The sequence below is a fragment of the Pseudorca crassidens genome, chromosome 17 (assembly GCF_039906515.1).
Source record: "Pseudorca crassidens isolate mPseCra1 chromosome 17, mPseCra1.hap1, whole genome shotgun sequence".
Lineage (NCBI taxonomy): Eukaryota > Metazoa > Chordata > Mammalia > Artiodactyla > Delphinidae > Pseudorca > Pseudorca crassidens.
In genome coordinates, this window is record NC_090312.1 from 72,252,404 (window position 1) to 72,271,632 (window position 19,229).

General features: G+C 40.2%; 1 protein-coding gene across 4 annotated transcripts in view; it reads right to left on the bottom strand.

Moving 5' to 3' along the window:
* Positions 1–19,229, bottom strand: part of PREX2 (phosphatidylinositol-3,4,5-trisphosphate dependent Rac exchange factor 2) — a 286,239-nt gene that overhangs the window by 230,456 nt on the left and 36,554 nt on the right. The window contains exons 1-2 of one of the 4 annotated variants that reach the window (XM_067712137.1): positions 16,402–16,590; positions 14,887–15,041 (exon numbers count right to left, since the gene is read on the bottom strand). The exons of the other annotated variants lie outside the window; for them this stretch is intronic. The gene's annotated coding sequence lies outside the window, so the exon portion shown is untranslated. Of the gene's footprint in view, positions 1–14,886; positions 15,042–16,401; positions 16,591–19,229 lie in introns of those variants that run through there. 4 annotated transcript variants of the gene reach the window in all.

Genomic DNA, 19,229 nt, shown 5'->3' on the forward strand with positions numbered 1-19,229 from the left:
AATAGTGGTGAGAGTGGGCAACCTTGTCTTGTTCCTGATATCAGTGGAAATGGTTTCAGTTTTTCACCATTGAGAATGATGTTGGCGCTGGGTGTGTCATATATGGCCTTTATTATGTTGAGGTAAGTTCCCTCTATGCCTAATTTCTGCAGGGGTTTTATCATAAATGAGTGTTGAATTTTGTCAAAAGTTTTTTCGGCATCTACTGAGATGATAGTATGGTTTTTATCCTTCAATTTGTTAATATGGCGTATCACATTGATTGATTTGCATATATGGAAGAATTCTTGCATTCCTGGGATAAACCCCACTTGATCATGGTGTATGATCCTTTTAATGTGCTGTTGAAATCTTTTGCTAGTATTTTGTTGAGTATTTTTGCATCTATGTTCATCAGTGATATTGGCCTGTACTTTTCTTTCTTTGTGACATGTTTGTCTGGTTTTGGTATCAGCTCTATGGTAGTGGCTTCATTAAATGAGTTTGGAAGTGTCCCTCCCTCTGCTCTATTTTGGAAGAGTTGGAGAAGCATAGGTGTTAACTCTTCTCTAAAATTTTGCTAGAATTCGCCTGTGAAGCCATCTGGTCCTGGAATTTTGTTTGTTGGAAGATTTTTAATCCCAGTTTCAATTTCAGTGCTTCTGTCTGGTCGGTTTATATTTTCTATTTCTTCCTGGTTCAGTCTCACAAGGTTGTGTTTTTCTAAGAATTTGCCTATATCTTCCAGGTTGTCCATTTTATTGGCATATAGTTGCCTGTAGTAATCTCTCATGATCCTTTGTATTTCTGCAGTGTCAGTTGTTACTTCTCCTTTTTCATGTCTAATTATGTTGATTTGAGTCTTTGCCCTTTTTTTCTTGATGAGTCTGGCTACTGGTTTATGATTTCTGTTTACCTTCTCAAAGATCCAGCATTTAGTTTCATTGATCTTTGCTATTGTCTCCTTCATTTCTTTCTCATTTACTGCTAATCTGATTTTTGGTTTTTTTTTTTTTGTTTGTTTGCGGTACGCGGGCCTCTCACTGCTGTGGCCTCTCCCGTTGCGGAGCACAGTCTCCGGAGGCGCAGGCTCAGCGGCCATGGCTCACGGGCCCAGCCGCTCCGCGGCATGTGGGATCTTCCCGGACCGGGGCACGAACCCATGTCCCCTGCATCAGCAGGCGGACTCTCAACCACTGCGCCACCAGGGAAGCCCTGCTAATCTGATTTTTATGATTTCTTTCCTTCTGCTAACTTTGGGTTTTTTTTTTTGTTTTCCTTTCTCTAATTGCTTTAGGTGTAAGGTTAAGTTAGTTATTTGAGATTTTTCTTGTTTCTTGAGGCCTGACTGTATTGCTATAAACTTCCCTTTAGAACTGCTTTTGCTGCATCCCGTAAGTTTTGGGTCATCGTGTTTTCATTGTCATTTGTTTCTTGGTATTTTTTGATTTCCTCTTTGATTTCTTCAGTGATTTCTTGATTATGTAGTAGTGTATTGTTTAGCCTCCACGGGTTTGTATTTTGTACATTTTTTTCCTGTAATTGATATCTAGTCTCATAGCATTGTGGTCAGAAAAGATACTTGATATGATTTCAATTTTCTTAAATTTGCCAAGGCTTGATTTGTGATCCCAGGTATGATCTATCCTGGAGAATGTTCCATGAGCACTTGAGAAGAAAGCATATTCTGTTGTTTTGGGGTGGAATGTCCTATAAATATCAATTAAGTCCATCTTGTTCAATGTGTCATTTAAAGCTTGTGTCTCCTTATTTATTTTCATTTTGGATGATCTGTCCATTGGTGAAAGTGGGGTGTTAAAGTCCCCTACTATGATTGTGTTACTGTTGATTTCCCCTTTTATGACTGTTAGCATTTGCCTTATGAATTGAGGTGCTCCTCTGTTGGGTGCATAAATATTTACAATTGTTATAATATCTTCTTGGATCGATCCCTTGTTCATTATGTAGTGTCCTTCTTTGTCTCCTATAATAGTGTTTAAAGTCTATTTTATCTGTTATGAGAATTGCTACTCCAGCTTTCTTTTGATTTCCATTTGCATGGAATATCTTTTTCCACCCCCGCACTTTCAGTCTGTATGTGTCCCTAGGTCTGAAATGGGTCTCTTGTAGACAGCATATATATGGGTCTTGTTTTTGTATCCATTCAGCCAGTCGATGTCTTTTGGTTGGAGCATTTAATCCACTCACATATAATTATCAATATGTATGTTCCTATTACCGTTTTCTTAATTGTTCTGGGTTTCTTATTGTCTTTTCCTTCTCTTGGGTTTCCTGCCTAGAGAAGTTCCTTTAGCATTTGTTGTAAAGCTGGTTTGGTGGTGCTGAGTTTTCTTAGCTTTTCCTTGTCTGTTAAGGTTTTAATTTCTCTGTCGAATCTGAATGAGATCCTTGCTGGTTGTAGGTTTTTCCCTTTCATCACTTTAAATATGTTCTGCCACTCCCTTCTGTCTTGCAGAGTTTCTCCTGAAAGATCAGCTGTTAAACTATGGTTAACATAACCTTGTATGTTATTTGTTACTTTTCCCTTGCAGTTTTTTATACTTTTTCTTTGTATTTAATTTTTGATAGTTTGATTAATATGTGTCTTGGCATGTTTCTCCTTGGATTTATCCTGTATGGGACTCTCTGTGCTTCCTGGACTTGACTGGCTATTTCCTTTCCCATATTAGGGAAGTTTTCAACTATAATCTCTTCCAATATTTTCTCAGTCCCTTTCGTTTTCTCTTCTTCTTCTGGGACCCCTATAATTCGAATGTTGGTGCATTTAATGTTGTCCCAGAGGTCTCTGAGACTGTCCTCAATTCTTTTCATTCTTTTTCTTTATTCTGCTCTGCAGTAGTTATTTCCAGTATTTTATCTTCCACGTCACTTATCCGTTCTTCTGCCTCAGTTATTCTGCTATTGATTCCTTCCAGAGAATTTTTAATTTCATTTATTGTGCTGTCATCACTATTTGTTTGCTCTTTAGGTCTTCTAGGTCCTTGTTAAATGTTTCTTGTATTTTCTCCATTCTATTTCCAAGATTATGGATCATCTTTACTATCATTACTCTGAATTCTTTTTCAGGTAGACTGCCTATTTCCTCTTCATTTGTTTGGTCTGGTGGATTTTTACTTCGCTCCTTCATTTGCTGTGTATTTCTGTGTCTTCTCATTTTGCTTAATTTACTGTGTTTGGGGTCTCCTTTTCGTAGGCTGCAGGTTCATACTACCCATTGTTTTTGGTGTCTGCCCCCAGTGGGTAAGGTTGGTTCAGTGGGTTGTGTAGGCTCCCTCGTGGAGGGGACTAGTTCCTGTGTTCTGGTGGATGAGGCTGGATCTTTTCCTTCTGGTGGGCAGCACTGTGTCCAGTGGTGTTTTTGGGGAGTCTGTGAACTTATTTTGATTTTAGTCAGTATCTCTGCTAATGGGTGGGGTTATGTTCCTGCCTTGCTAGTTGTTTGGCATCGGGTGTCCAGCACTGGAGCTTGCTGGTCATTGAGTGGAGCTTGGTCTTAGCATTGAGATGGAGATCTCTGGTACAGCTCTCACCAATTGATATTACCTGAGGCCAGGATGTCTCTGGTGGTCCAATGTCCTGAACTCAGCTTTCCCACCGTCAAGGCTCAGGCTTGACACCAAACTGGAGCACCAAGACCCTGTCAGCCATATGGCAGGGCTGCCAGCTGGGATATCCCACTAGGCCATCCGCTTCTTGGTCAGCACCTCCCTGCACAATTGGTACCCAGGGCCCAAACCACTGATCCATCAATAGTTTCTTGGTTTCAGAGGACTTGAATCATCCTAGGTCTTCAAGGTGGCCTTTTGAAGATGTAAATGAAATTATTCAAGGCTGAGTGTGGATAACTAACACTGTTTAGGGCAATTATCTGCAGAGCTTGGAAATGCAAATCACATGTAAAGGATAAACTGAATGGTAAACTGAAACCTAAGCTGAATAAGGCCCAACGTTTGGGGGTGTCTGGAAGTCCTAAGCACCTCAGCAAGTAGACTTCAGGCAGCAGTGAAGTATTAATGGAAATGGGAGTATGTAGTGCATGGTCACTGGTCCAAAAGTGACCCCAAGGGATGCTGCTTGGAGTGGAGTGAGATGAGTGGGTGTGAAGGAGGGAGGGTAGGATCTCATGAAGAATAACTCCTGTTGTCGTGGCCTCTTCCTAATGCGGTAGGCTTTAATGTCAGGCCCCAAACCCGAAAATGAACTGGGATAAAAAATCAGAAATGAGGCAGAACCTAATTTTATAGTCTGGCTGTACACCATTGGGGCAGATTATCAGCCTGAAGCTCAGTGGGGAAATTCGTGTCCCAGCTCGTTCCAGGACACTCGATTTGGGACAGAAAAACTAATTCCAGACCATGCCTCCCAGGGTGGGCAGCGATCCCCTTTCCCTTCCAGCTTGGTCAGGACTGTTTCAGGGGCCCTGGGGAGGCAGAGGACACAAGAGCTTAAAGGACCAGCAAACTACAAATGAGCTGCTTCCTCCATGTCAACTATAAAATTGTACTTTCCTATCAGAGAATAATGGTGGGAACTGCATTTCAAAATTTCATATTCAGCCATATATCCTGAAATCTATAGGGAGTGGACATCTCATTGGGAAACTAGCACATATGTCCTGAAGTATGTATACAATTTTACCTCTTGTCACCAGCCAAAAAGGAACAATATCCTCATAGGATGTGATAATCATTGTATATCTACCCTGTGCCATCTACCCTGTGTATATCTACCCTGTGTATATCTGTCCTAGGTACTAAATAGATAATGATAACAAGGCCAATTCCCTCTCCTCAAGGAGCACGCATTCCAGGGACCAGATATGCAAAAATAAACCACCAAATGTACAACTCAGTTTCAGGTGGTGATGATTACTATGAAGAAAAATAAAACAGACTAAAGGGAAGAGTGAGGAACTGAGAGCCAGGAAAGAGTTCTCTGGAGCGGTATCATTTGAGGAGAGACAGTAGGGAGCTGAAAAGGGGAGGCATGGAAATATCTGGGAAGGAAGAGTAGGCAAAGGGAACAGCAGATGTAGATGAAGCTGGGGTATGTGGACCCAAAGGAAGGGTAGAGTGGGTGTAGTGGACCACAAAGGATGTGGGGGTCACAGTGATGACGTATTTTCAGTGTGATGTGAAGCCCTATGCAAATTACCTCAGTGAATGCTTCAGTAATCCTGTAGAGTGGGGTATAATCTTGGCTCCATTTCAGCAGTGGAGAAACTGAGTCCCAAAGGTTACGTAACTTCTCCAAGGTCAAACAGCCAGGAAATAAAGGAGCCCAGATTCAGTCCCTGCTTCACTCAGCACTATGTCTCCAACCACTCACTGGATTGCTAGACCCATGCTTCCCCACAGGTAAGTTACAACTGTCAGGTCAGGAGACCTCGTGTGGAGGCTGAAATAAAACCAAATTATACTCAGTTTCTAGATTTGATTTCCAAAGTTCCTATGACTGCCTTGGAAAGGATGTCACTGTTTTCATATATTTTAGCAGAGAAATTGAATAAGTCTCTTCTGTTCAAAGCTACTTGACTTTGATTGTACTGGATTTTTCCCTAACTGAATAAAAATCACAGCATTTGAGCAACCTTATATTTCTGTAACAGAATATTGCTTATGGGAGAAAATTCTCCAGAAATCCTTTCCTCTTATCCTAATTACAGCATGTAAGTTAAGAAGAACACAATAAAGAACACAATACAATGAGTACCTACTTTCAGTTAACAAGTTACAGCTGTTCTGAAGGGCATGCTACAGTCTTTCTGGTGACATACTACTCACTGGTTTCACCTAGGAAAACTGTCCCATCTGAATTATCTTTTGCTCTCTGAGGAATTTAGATACTTAAAGGGTCACCTTGCTTTAATCAAAAGTTATTGTATTAAGAAACTACTACTTAAAGGAATATAGCAGCTTATAAGGGTTTAGGATATAGTTAGGAGAAATCCCAGTCCCCCTGAAAGAGTCTTCAGAAATCTTTTAAGACTAATGTACTAATGAATTAAAAGTGGCATAAAAATCTCCTTTGAAGCTGACTGATGCAGTTGATAATGATAATAATTAAACATCACTCTCCAGAGAGCTAACTGTTCTTGGTACAACGTGAAAAGGTGAGTTCCTTAACTAGCATATTTTCCCTAAACTATCAGAGACCCAAAATTCCTAATTCAAAACTGTCAGATAACTATATTTAACCAGTTATCAAACTGTAACATTTACCACTTTCTCAAACTAATGGTTCAACACACTGTTTTCCACCATGAAATTAGCATTATGATTTTAAACAGATTAGTGACATTTTCCAAATCCCTTAAAATTAGTAAGTACCACATATACTTTGCAGTACAGTTTTAGGAAATGCTGCTTCACAAAAAATCCATTAAAAAAGCTAGAGTAATCAAGATAAGGCATCATGGGCATAGGACAGACAAATAAACCTTTGGAACAGAATAGAGAGTAGAGATATAACCTCAAACATAAAGTTTAATTGATTTTTCACTAATATGCTAATTGGAGTCAATGCAGAAAGAAATGTCATTTAATAGATGTTTCCAGAAGAACTGTATATCCATCTGGAAAAAATAAAAAAACCTTAATTCCTTCATTCTTTACGTAAAAATTAATCATAGTTTTATCACAGACCTAAATCTATAAGAAATACAGAACTTGCAGAAAAAAATAGAAAATACATCAGCATCTTGGGATTAGCAAACATTTTAGGACAAAAGAAGTACTAATTTTTAAAAAAATGTAAAATAGAATTTATCATGATTAAAAGCTTTTGTACCCATCAGAACACAATTAATTAAGGAAATTAACAGTCAAGCTACAGACTGGGGAATTCTGTAATACATGTATCTGACAAGGGACCCTTATGTAGAATATATAAAGAATACCTACAAACCAATAATAAAAAAGAAACACTACCCAATTTTTTTTAATGGGTAAAAATGTGAACACAAAAAAGATATGGAGGGGACTTCCCTGGTGGTCCAGTAGTTAAGAATCTGCCTTCCAATATAGGGCACATGGGTTCAATCCCTGGTCAGGGAACTAAGATCCCACATGCCACAGGGCAATTAAGCCCATGCACTCTAGAGCCTGTGCGCCACAACTAGAGAGCCTGTGCACCACAACTGCTGAGCCCATGCACTCTGGAGACTGTGCACCACAACTAGAGAGAAGCCCATGCACTGCAACAAACAGCCCACGTGCCGCAACTAAGGCCTGATGCAGCCAAATAAATAAATATTTTTTTAAAAAGGTACAGAAAAGTCAATAGGCACATGAAAAGGTACTTCAGATCATTAACTATCGGGAAAATGAAACTTAAAATGAGAATAAGATAACACTAACTAAACACCATGATCTAAAAGTATAAAGACTGAGAATCCCAAGTGTTGGCAAGAATGTGAACCTGGAACTCTCATGCCTTCCTCATGAGAATGCAAACTAGTAAGCACAGCCACTCTGAAAAAGTTTCCTATAAAGTTAATCATACATTTTCCATATCACCCAACAATCCAACTACATGGAATTTAACCCCCCAAATGGAAAGATATGTCAACCCAACGATTCATGTCCAAACATTCATGGCAGCTTTATTAATAATAGATAAAAACTGGAAACAACATAAATGTATATCAAGTAGTTAATAGATAAACAAATTATGTTCTCACTATGTACTATAAACATAAGTGAGCACAACAAATTTTTTTCATAAATATTATCCATTAAGATGTATCTTAACTTATAATTGATGAAGTAAATATTTGCCTATCATCTAACAAAACAACTCAATAGTTTTTCAATCATGTTGACAATTTGAAAGTTTTCAATGTAAATAGTTCTCTCAAAAAAAATAGGTTCAACACGGTGTGGTATCTTGGATAATGAAGCACAGTAAAAAGAAACTAATTTTGTCTATCTGTTATGTAAAGATAACTATTTTCAAGTTGCAGTATTACTTAAGTACATATATCTAGTTTTATTTAGGACTACAAATGATACTCTAAAAATAAGTTAAAGTGTCAATCATCAATTACCTTCAAACCAGGAATTTATATCATATTCTGTTTGTGATATATATCAGTGAAAATAAAAAATTAAATTCAATAATCAAAAGGGCTTTTAAGAAAACATTATGCATTATACTAATCATAAAAAAATTTAACCATGAAAAGCCATGTAAATTCTATTCTGTGGCTTTACAATAACTCTAAAATGTATACTTTCATTATCCATAAAACATTTATTATGTAACATTGTGTATAGAGCACAGTGAATGTAAACAGTGCACCAGAATTAGTCTAAAAGAAAAGAAAAGGTGTGAAGAGAAAACTGTGGAGGGGAGAGAATGGGAGACAGAAGAAAAGAAAATGAAAAAAGGATAAAAGGAAAGAGAAATATTCCCCTTCAAAACATTTAAAATTTAAGTTTAGGGTAGAATTATACACATATCAAATTATGTTAAAACTTTACAGAACTTTTTAGCGTAAAATGTCTTCTAGGCTCTAAACCCTATCTCCTCTCCAGGTATAGTCCTTACTTTTAAAATCCCCCTGAATGTTACACTGACTGGCACATAGCTCAAGATCATAAAGATGTGTTAAATCACTACCTGGACCTCATGGTGAAGTAGTTCTCCTAAAAGTTTAGTCAGCAAAGCTACTTATTGAGAAAATTCTTAAAGACTAGGATGAAATCTGTTTCTGATTCTCCTAAAGAATCTAGCCCAGGGCCTTACACATAATAGTTGCTTAACAAAAGCATACTAAATCCATCTGGCGTAACTATTTCTTTTCTCCAGTGTTCTTCTCTGAATTCAAATTTTTCAACAATTGCTTAATATATGATTATGTGAAAGTAATTCATAATCATCTTTATTATCTTTTTCAATCACAGGAAGCTATTTCATTCAAGGTTTTTAAAAACCAATTAGTTGACATCAAAACGCTGTAAAGTGAAAAGAATCTCCTCTCTTCTCCACCACAAAACTTAAAATAATACGTTCTGTAACAACATTAAGACAACTCCAACAACGGGATTTTTGTTATAGTGTCTATGCCAATAAGATGATTCTTGGGCTGGGCCTTTCCCCTGTCGCGAGTCAGCGGTGGTCTCAGCCAGTCCACCCAGTGATGACCAGCAAAACACATTTCTGAGACAGTAAGAGCATCTATGGCCTTGGAACAGAAGAAAACGTAGGTCTTGCTTGCATTAGATGTATGCTTTAACCAACAGAATCACCCAGGACTGGATGACAGCAGACAAGCAATAATCAGTTTAAAGTTATATATAATTATTATGCATCATTTCTACAGAACTTAATCAACCCTTTTTAGTATTATCTCTCAGCCATTTATCCTCCTCAAGACATCCTGTGACTCCAATCACTTCTTCCTTTAGTCACCAGTGTTATTTATGATGAGAACTGCATCTACCTGTCTGTATAAACTCAATCCATCCTTCAGGGCCCAGACCAAAGCCCTCTTTGCCCATGAAGATTTCCTCTAATCCTTTGACCTATATTTTATCTTAATTAAATGGCCAATTGAATTTATTGGATAAAATGTTTATTGGACATTTAATCTTATATTTGGGTATCTCCATGGTGATTAGCACTGTACAAAATGCTCAATAAATAGCTAGTGAACTGAAGTAATATTCTAAAATTTCAAAAAGTAGTTGTAAGATATAGTATTCTTTCTAAGAAACAAGAATTATAATTACAAATTAGACATCTCATCCTCAATCATCCGATTCCAAATGGATGCTATTATCTGGAGAAGGGATACAGTCTAATAAAATATGCTACATGGTCAGAAATATAGCCAAAGAGGGGCATTAATTTGAGAAACTATCTGTTTTTAAAAGAACAGAATTCTCAGATGATCAAACATCCATTTATAAATACTTACGTATCTAGAACCATTGTTAATAATTGTTTCCACATCATTAAGAAAAATTAAAACATTGTGAAATCTGTTTGCAAACATAAGCGAAGGATAGTTTCAAGTGGTTCAAGTTCTGAAATAAATAGTTCACAACTTTCAAATATTATTTTTAAAGTAAACACTGCAATTTTTTCATAAGCTCAGAATTTCCAATTGAAATGTGTTCAACTACTGTTTTTCTTTCAGAATAACTAATTACATTGCCCCCGTTCTTCTAAGGCACCAGTTATGAGCCCCTAAACCCTCTGAAAGAACTCACTTTGGTTCCTCTAACAAGAAGACAGTTCCTATTATAATCAGATGAATAACCCAAACTAATGGAATTCAAATCGTTACTAAAGAGGCTACAGAAAATAAGCTTTGACTACTTCTAAATCAAGGTGCTAACATTCAGATCCTATGGTTGTGATGCCATTAACAATGATTTTTCTTGGAAAACACTGCCCTGTTTTCAAGAACGCCTAAACCATTATATGCTGTATTAGAACATTAAAAAAGAAATCTGTCTTAAAAATTGTTTATCATTAACACTCAGTCTCAAATGTTTTTGTTTAAGACTCAGTATCTGATCTAATCAAAGTTTAAGCAGTGTTCCATAAAATTCTGAAACACTCCATTTCTCCAAGTTCTTAAATGTTTCTCAGCCTACATGCTTGCTGAATGAACAAACACTAAGGAAATGTTAATCATACTTCTCAGCTGAGACTAATTAATACAGAAGCACAAAAATTTGGCATTTATCCATGAAAACAGAGAAAAACCAGGATGTTAGGTTGGTTGGGGAGGGTTATATCTTAACACCTGTGTCTATGACATTGCGATACCCTCATCCTTACTGAACCACAGAAATGGCAAAGAAACTGAGCAGATGTCCTTGATTTAACCCTCAGACCTATGTAACATTCCTGCACACGCAGCTTAGCTTTGGCCTCACAGAAGACCAGTCTATACCAGTTCTGGAGAAAGTAAGACAAAGACTTAGTGTAGGTCAATATGGGCCCTGTCTATGGAAAAGCCAGTCTCTCATCAAAAGAATCTACATGCTCCCTTATCAAAGAGCTTGATGCATTGCTTGTACTATCTTTTCAATACTTCTATCCTTGACTAGGGCTTTCCTGAAGTAAGGACAAAAAGCAGTATAATTTGTAACAGGGGCTTGCTATGTTTAAAAACTGAGAAAGATTCACGTTAAAAATTCCAGATTTTTAGATTACCTCTTAAAAAATCAGATGTTCTGGCTATAATGAGGGCCACATACCTGCCTGGCAGCAACTGGCCAGAGCTGAGTGGTGGTGCCCCTTAGTGTGCCCCAGTCCCCACCATTCCCTGTTTACCCCCTGAGCAGCTTTGCTCGTTTTTGTTCCCTGCCTCACCCTGTAAATGTTTAATTTGAACTCCTTGGTATGAAGGTTAAGCATATGAACTTAAGTCAGACTACCCAGGTTTAAATTCTACCACTTATTGGTTGTGTGAGCTTGGTCATATCATGTCCCTTCTTCTTTCTGCTCTTGCTTTCTCCTTGTAAACTTATAATAATTACAACTACTTTGCAGAGTTGTTGGGGAAATCGAATATAATTCCAATATGAAGCACGTAGCCCAGGGCACTTATTATTAAGGAAAACACACAACACACAAATAGGGATAGATCCAACTCCCACTATTGCATTGCATCGGGCGTACAGAGCTGTAACCTCCAGAAGGCTTCCAAGCTTAGGTCAAGGCAGCAGACCTACAGCCCGTCCAGCATGATCTAGGTAGGCTGCCGGGGACCTTGAGTGAGGGGTACTCACCGTTGAAACTCAGTGACACCATATCAGTCACACCGTCATTCTCCTCTAAGGTCAAAGCTAGTTCGTATCCCTGGCTACACATTACAACCATCTGGGGAACATTTAAAAACAAAAGAAAAAATTGCCCAGGCCTTACCCCAAGCCAAGTAAATCAGATCTATTGCGGGTGGATCTGGATATATTGGAAAAGCTTTCCAGGTGATTCTAATGTACAGACAGGCTTTAGAACCACTGATGCACAGCATGGGCAGCACCAGCCCTATCCAGCAACTCTAAGACGCTCACAAATTCAGTGCAGAGGTTCACATTTTTACAGATGAGCAACTCAGGAAGCTTTAAAACCCAGAAATTACTGCTTCATCTGGCAGAAAGTATTCATTTTGTAAACATGTCTGCATTTTGGATATGTGAGTTACATATTTAGAAAAATATGGAGACAATTTTTTATGGAATGTGGTATTTCTTAAAGTGTGCCCCTACGTAGGTTATTTAAAATGCCTATTTAGGACATTTCCACAGCCTTAGGGGTAATAATTTTGAATCTTCAGAAGGTGATTGAATTTAGCAATACCAGATTAAGTAATTTTAAAAGGACAGATAAGCTATTTTTACTTAATACTAAAACAACTTTAAATTGCTATGGTAAAGTCATAAATTTTCTACTTAAAAATGGCAAAATCGTTAATAGATCTGCATGAAATATAGAGCAATATTATTAAGATATTGCTAATAATGTGTAAGCTCTGTGCTAATCTGGTTAAACGTTCAAATACTTATAATACTACAGGAATGTATCCAGAATGGCAAAGTAATAAAAACACTAGTCATTCAAGTAATTTTACGTTAAGAAAATAAAAAAAAAAAAATTTTAGTAGTCTAATGTTTAACCAGATCTGGAAATTTTTAATTCTTAGAATATTCAATATTTAAAAGTTCTAAAAAGAGATTTAAAAACCACTCTTAAGCAAAATTTCGTAGAGAAATAACTAGTTAATTTGGAGAAAAAATATTTTAGGCCCTCTAATATTCTTTCTAGTCACTAAATTAAAATGCCACTTATATTTAAATATAAATTTCGACTCCACTTATTTTAGCATGAATCTTTTTTACGAAATATTAGCTTTCTTTTCTTTTTGATCATATCTATATCTCATTTATTAATTTTGCTCTCCTTTCTCCAAGCCACGGGTCACAAATCCAGATATCTAGGGGGCAGGCAGATCACGTGAAGTAGCAGCTAGCAGTCAGGTTCCCAGGCAGAGGTCACAACACGGTAGCCTGGAAATCTGGTCCACACCCAATTGGTTTGCTGGCTCCGTGTTTTAAAAATTTGGAAAACTCAGATTAAAATCCAGAATTCCAGCTTATTCTGGAAAAGCAGGCGTTCTGGGAACACGGGGGCCACACCCCCACTTAGCAACATTGTCTGGAGCTATGTATCTCTGCCCCTTTGAACGGGACACAGGCTCTCTCCGATCTGCCAGTTACCGCCACCTACTTGTCACGTATACAATCCCTACTAGCTTCTGGAAGCTTCTGAGATTCCCACTTTTCACAAAAGGATAAGCTAATCAAGTAAGAGACCCCCTTCCTTAGGCCCCAGACTCCACATCTAGGCTGGGGGCCTGGAAGATTAAAGGTGAATAGTGGGCAGCCACCCCGGGGACATGGAAGCCAGGAAACACGTCCTGTCTCTCTGCGGGGTTAGTCGGGAGATGGTGTGATGGAGAAAAGAGTCATGGGCTCCTCCACTATCCACGGCGGGACCTCGGTGGGGGGCTCGCTCTCTGCATGCTGGGGCTCTCAACCCCTCTCGCAGAGGACGGTGGCAAGGACGCAGTAGAGTGAGGAGTCCTTGGCGCCAGGCAGAGAATCAGGGCTTGAGGGTCGTAGGGAGAGTAGGGGAGAGAACACGGGCTTCGGGTAGAGAAAGCTGGCTTCACGTCCCAGCTGCACTCCATCAGCACTGCGAGCTTCAGTTTCTTCATCAGCATAACTGAAATAATGCCATAGGGGGCAGATAATAATGCCAGAGGGGCACTGGCCACAGCCTGCCTTCACTCTCATCCACTTCCCACCGTCATCAATCCTACTGCTCTAAATTTAGTCCTGGCTGCACAGCAGGGGGAGGGGGGAAAAGGAGGAGAGCTGAGAGGGAGGAGGTCAGAAACAGACGCTAGGCAGTTGTGGGCTCTGCAGCATGTTGGAAATGAAAAGAATGGGAAGAGAGATGATCCAAAACTGTAGGACTAGAAGGTCGAAGTGCTCATATCTTTTCTGTGCTATCAGGACGAGGCTTCCGTTATGTAAAGAGGCAAAAAGTGAAAGGGAAGGGTGGAGGTGGTCTTTCAAACTGAAAAAGCACCTTCGAGTGGCTGCGATTCTGCCTTATGGGCATGGCAGAGACGCTGTGCACATGCATGTGAGTGCACACGTGCACACCCACAGACACACACACAATCTCCGGTCCTCCAGAATCCCTAATGACGAAGACACACCCATTCACAAATATCTGATTTGAGGCTTGCCTTAGGAAGAGACAGTCTAGAAATGAGAATCATCAGAGTATAGGAAAGGGACAGGTTAAATGCAGGGGATCCTGGACAGCTGCTTAGAAAAGATGGAGTTGGAGCCTCCCAGACCGAGAAGGGCTTCCACAGGCAGGAAGATTTCAGGGAAAGGGCATTTCTAGCAAAGAAAACCATGTGAGGCCAGACCCAGAGGCAGAAGCTACCAGGTCTGTTTGAAGACAGACCATCACTCCAGTGCGTAAGGTGGAGGATGGGGGCAAGGCTGGACACTTCTGGTAACTGAAACTCTGTACCCAATGCACAGAGCTCTCCTCATGGAGAGATAACCCCAGAATCCCTGCAGGATCACAGTGGGTTGGAGAGGAATAATAAACATTCTAAAGGCGCCTAGACAGTACACAGAAAAAGAATCAAGCTTAAAATGCCAACAGTGGCTCTGAATTGATCTATTTAGCATTGCCAGTCCAATGCATCACTAGCTTAACATTTAGGGAGAGTTGACTGACTTTACACCATCCTAGAAAGATGGAAATATTGATGATAAAAGAAAGCAGATCTAAACACATCAGAAATGAGTGATTTGGGGATTTTTTAATCATCTTTACTTCTGGTTTCAGTGAATTCTAAACTGTGGCACAAAATAGTATCTCTAGTCCCCTGACAAGAGCTGAAAAGGGTCACAGGGATCCTTAAAGCTCTACATCTTCCTGTTATTTTCAGCCCCGGGTTGCTGGCGCCTGCGTAGTACCAAGTCCAACCTCTGCAGAATGACAGAAGTCATGCAAATGGAAATCAATGGCTTAAACCCAGTGAGATAAATGCTCCATGCAAGTGTTACAGAGAGCTCAGAGACCAATCCAGACACTACAGATAATATCTATAACCCCTGCATGCCCAGGCACTCGAGTGCACTGGCTAAGAGCAGGGACTCCATCGCAAGACATGGTTCAACCCAGCGCTGGGTGATTCTGGGCAATTGCCTAATCTCTCCGTACATCAATGTCCCATCTGTAAGAAAGGGAGAATAAGAGTGTCTACCTCACTGGATTATTGTGAGAATTAAAAGTTTACTCACACAAGGCACTTGGTACTGTGCCTGGTACCCTAAATCATTCTCATTAGTCTAACTAGATTAGACCAAAAGAGATCTTAGAAAAATATATCAATCTTTTCCCCATTTCTCCTGTCTCTAGCCAAAGGAAGCGTTATGAAAAGGAACTTTTCTCTCAATACTTTTTTGCCAACCAAGTGGCATTAACCTTGAGCTTCCATCTCCCAAGCGACATATGGCCAGAGATCTTCCCACCACTACATGTGTCTTCCTATTCACAAGGCTTCCTGAAAGCCTCAAGGAGAGCCGAGTTCCCTGCTAGAAACCTCATGGTCCTGAGAACACAAGTAAAGAGACATCACTCTGGGTATTTCTGTTGGGCACCACCGGTTGCTTGTGTGGACGGAGCAGCTCCACGTCCACAGCTCAACGAGTGACCCCAGGCACAGCCAAGCCTGAAGGCCCCGCCCTGACATCCCTCTCAAACCACCGCCTGCAGCTTCATCGTTCCTGCCCCTTCCAAATGTGTCTGGCCATCCAGGGAAGGGATGCCCTTCCTCCTTCCCTTGCAGTCACCTATACTCAACAGGCATCCTAGGAATTCTCTGCCTCTGATTTCAGGATTCACAGGCTGTCCTGCGTAGCAGTGAGAGCTCTGGAGTTCCACAGCAAATAGTTTTCCCATCCCTGACAATAAGGAAGATTAGGTTTCATCAGCGCACAAGTAAATCATCAGAGCGCATGATTAGAGAGAAACTGCTCTAATCATGATGTTTAGGTCCAAAGTGAAGTACCTCTCAATAATTCATCAGATTTTTAAAAAGAGAACTTGGGTAATATCCCTTGCAGATATATTAGCATCAAGGTTAAGTACAATCTAAAAACTGCATGTGTTAAAACAGACATAGCCAGAATTAACATCTATAACACTGTGTCAAAAAATCAGAAATAACAACTCAAATAGAGAAAAGTCAAATTTCCCACCAAGCTACTGCTTTACCGAAAGCATCCCCTTTATCCTCGTTCCTCTAAATCGAAATCTGTTAATGAGCTTGGCAGCAAAACCTACCAAATACCGATGAGTGTTCAGGATGCTATTGTGGTTGGCTGTGAAAACAACTCATGATTAGGAAATCAACATGGGAAGCATACAGCAAACATCCAAAAGCATTTTCGCTGCCTGGCGACTGGCAAGAACTTGGGGTGTTTTTTTCTGCTTCTATGTCGTGTTGCTCTGGTCATTGGAACAACGTGGTCGCTACAAAAGGAAAAAGAAAAAGACCTTCTGCATTTAAGCAACGGCACCAATCCTGCCTGAAAGCCTCCGTGTGGGGACCTGTGTGACTGGGCGGAATGCCTGCCTGTGACTTGCCAAGGAAAGGACAAGCAGTGGGCCCCTTCCCCACTCAGTCCTTGGTTTCCTCCTCGCCCTGCACCGCAGCTAGGGACCTTCAGCATTTCCTCTTCTGGGAAGGCTGGGAATTGACTGTTTTTATGAAACGAACATGACCCAGAAAAGCACTCAGCATGATCTGTCCGTGCACTTTAAAGAATCCTCAGCTGTACTTCCCATCAAGGAGTGTCTGAGCGCCTGTTGATTAAAGCACAGCTTGAACCTGCCGACATGTGCGTCTTCCACGGGAACAGCAACAGATCCTTGGCCCCGAACCACCACGACTCCTGGCTGGCACGTCTACACGGGAATTCAGAGAAATTCACGTCCACCAGAAGTAGTTCAACATATGGAAACTCCCAGTAACGATTTTATTTAATCGAGCATATACTAATCAAACCACACATGCAGAGCTATGTATATAAGTGTGCTTAGCAGCAAGACAGGGTGACAAAGTGCCCTGGATTTGAGTCCAAGATCTTGACATTCAATACCACCACCTTATGTCAAAAAGTGCTTTGCTGTTCAATTCAAAAAACACATTCAACATTATTTACTGAATACTATGTGCCCTGCACTGACCTAGCTTCTAAGGAATGAATGAGAAATAAATCAGTCTTTTTCCTCTTGAGTTTAAAATCTAGAAGGGAACACTCACATGTATAAAAATACTTGCATTAAAGTGTGTTGCATATAAATTTATTTTCAAGGCACAGAAGATGGAGTGATCAGATCGTTCTGAGGATGGAAAAGGTGACACGGAAAGGCTTTACTAAGAAGCTGATACCTTAAGAGGATTCTAAACAACAGATAGAAATTTTTCAAAGTGGGATGATACAGGTTCCCAGAGCAGGACTGACCACAGGGTGAGACTGATGTATGTCTACGATGTGCCAGGCACTGTGCTAGGCTCCTGACATGTATTAACTCAATCTTCACGACAATCTAGACTTGGGCACTAATATCAGCCCCATCTGACAGGTGTGCAAGTTGAAGGAGATAGAAATTAAGAACCTCTTCTACCGTCACACAGCTTCTACCTAGACCGTGTGGATCCAGAGCCCATGTCTCTAATATCTACGTAGAAGGCACACAGTAATATTCAGTGGATAATCAGAGAGTGAGTAAACAAGGGAAAAAACTATCTTGTACTTCTGCAGCATAAAGTTCAAGGGGTCTGGCAGAAGGGAGAGGGCGGGAAGAGATGCTGATGCAAGTTAGGTAGGAGAAGGATCATGGAGGGCCCTCTGGGCCAGCTTAATTGCTTGGAACTTCCCCTGGGGACATTCTAGGAGAATGAACATGGTCACCTCTCTGTATAGAAATTTCACTATTACCGAGGAGGGGACATTTTGAGTTGAGAATGGATGCAGAAACCTCAATCAGGAAGCTATTACAATAACTCAGGTATGAGACTTGTAGAGTACAAAGTAAGTGATCTTGAGGATGGAGAGAGGAGAGATATTGCAAAGCACTTGTACGAGCAAACATCACTGAGCAACATGGCTGGGCAGTGCTGGGGAGAACCTGTAGCCTGGGAGATGCAGAGGCCTTTCAGTGTTGTCTCAAAGGATCAGGAAAAAAGGGATCAAGATTAAAGTTTAATAATGTGGCTCAATTCAAATAAAGACTTGAGTATCTGCATACAAAAACTGAGGTATTCCAAGAAATACCACAAAGAACACGCTAAAGCCCAGACCAAAACCGAGTTTTAGGTGCTCCGAAGAGGATAAGTCTACAAGTAACAATTATTTGAGGCAGGAAAACAATAAACACATAAGAACATTCTAAGGGGGTTTAAAGACAGACATAATCCCATTCCATTTTGGGGATCAGAAAACAAAGTTTTGTAAAGTAGGTGGCATCTTAGATTGGTTTTGAGAGGTCATGTACACAAGAAAGGACCGCACGCTGTTTTATACAAAAAAATGTAAGTCTATCCATGTGATTGTCAACTCCCACTGTTGACTCTACCAAATTCTCAAATGGAAAGCACATGCTTCTCTAACATTTTCCCTGTAAAGCATAAAGATTCTGGAAGCATCTGGGAAGATGCTTCCCTGGTGGCGCAGTGGTTAGGAATCCGCCTGCCAATGCAGGGGACATGGGTCCAAGCCCTGGTCTGGGAAGATCCCATCTGCCGTGGAGAAACTAAGCCCGTGCGCCACAACTACTGAGACTGCACTCTAGAGCCTGCATGCCACAACTACTGAGACTGCGCGCTAGAGTCCGTGCTCCACAACAAGAGAAGCCACTGCAATGAGAAGCCCGCGCACCACAACCAAGAGTAGCCCCCGCTCACCACAACTAGAGAAAGTCCGCGTGCAGCAACGAAGACCCAACGCAGCCAAAAATAAATAAATAAATAATAAATAAAATTTTTTTAAAAAGAATGAAGATTCTAATATTTCTCAATATTTCTTTTGTTAACTGTCATATTCCTTTCCATCCACTGCTACCTGAGGGGGAATTAAAGTGCTGCAGTACAAACCGCATGAGCTTTG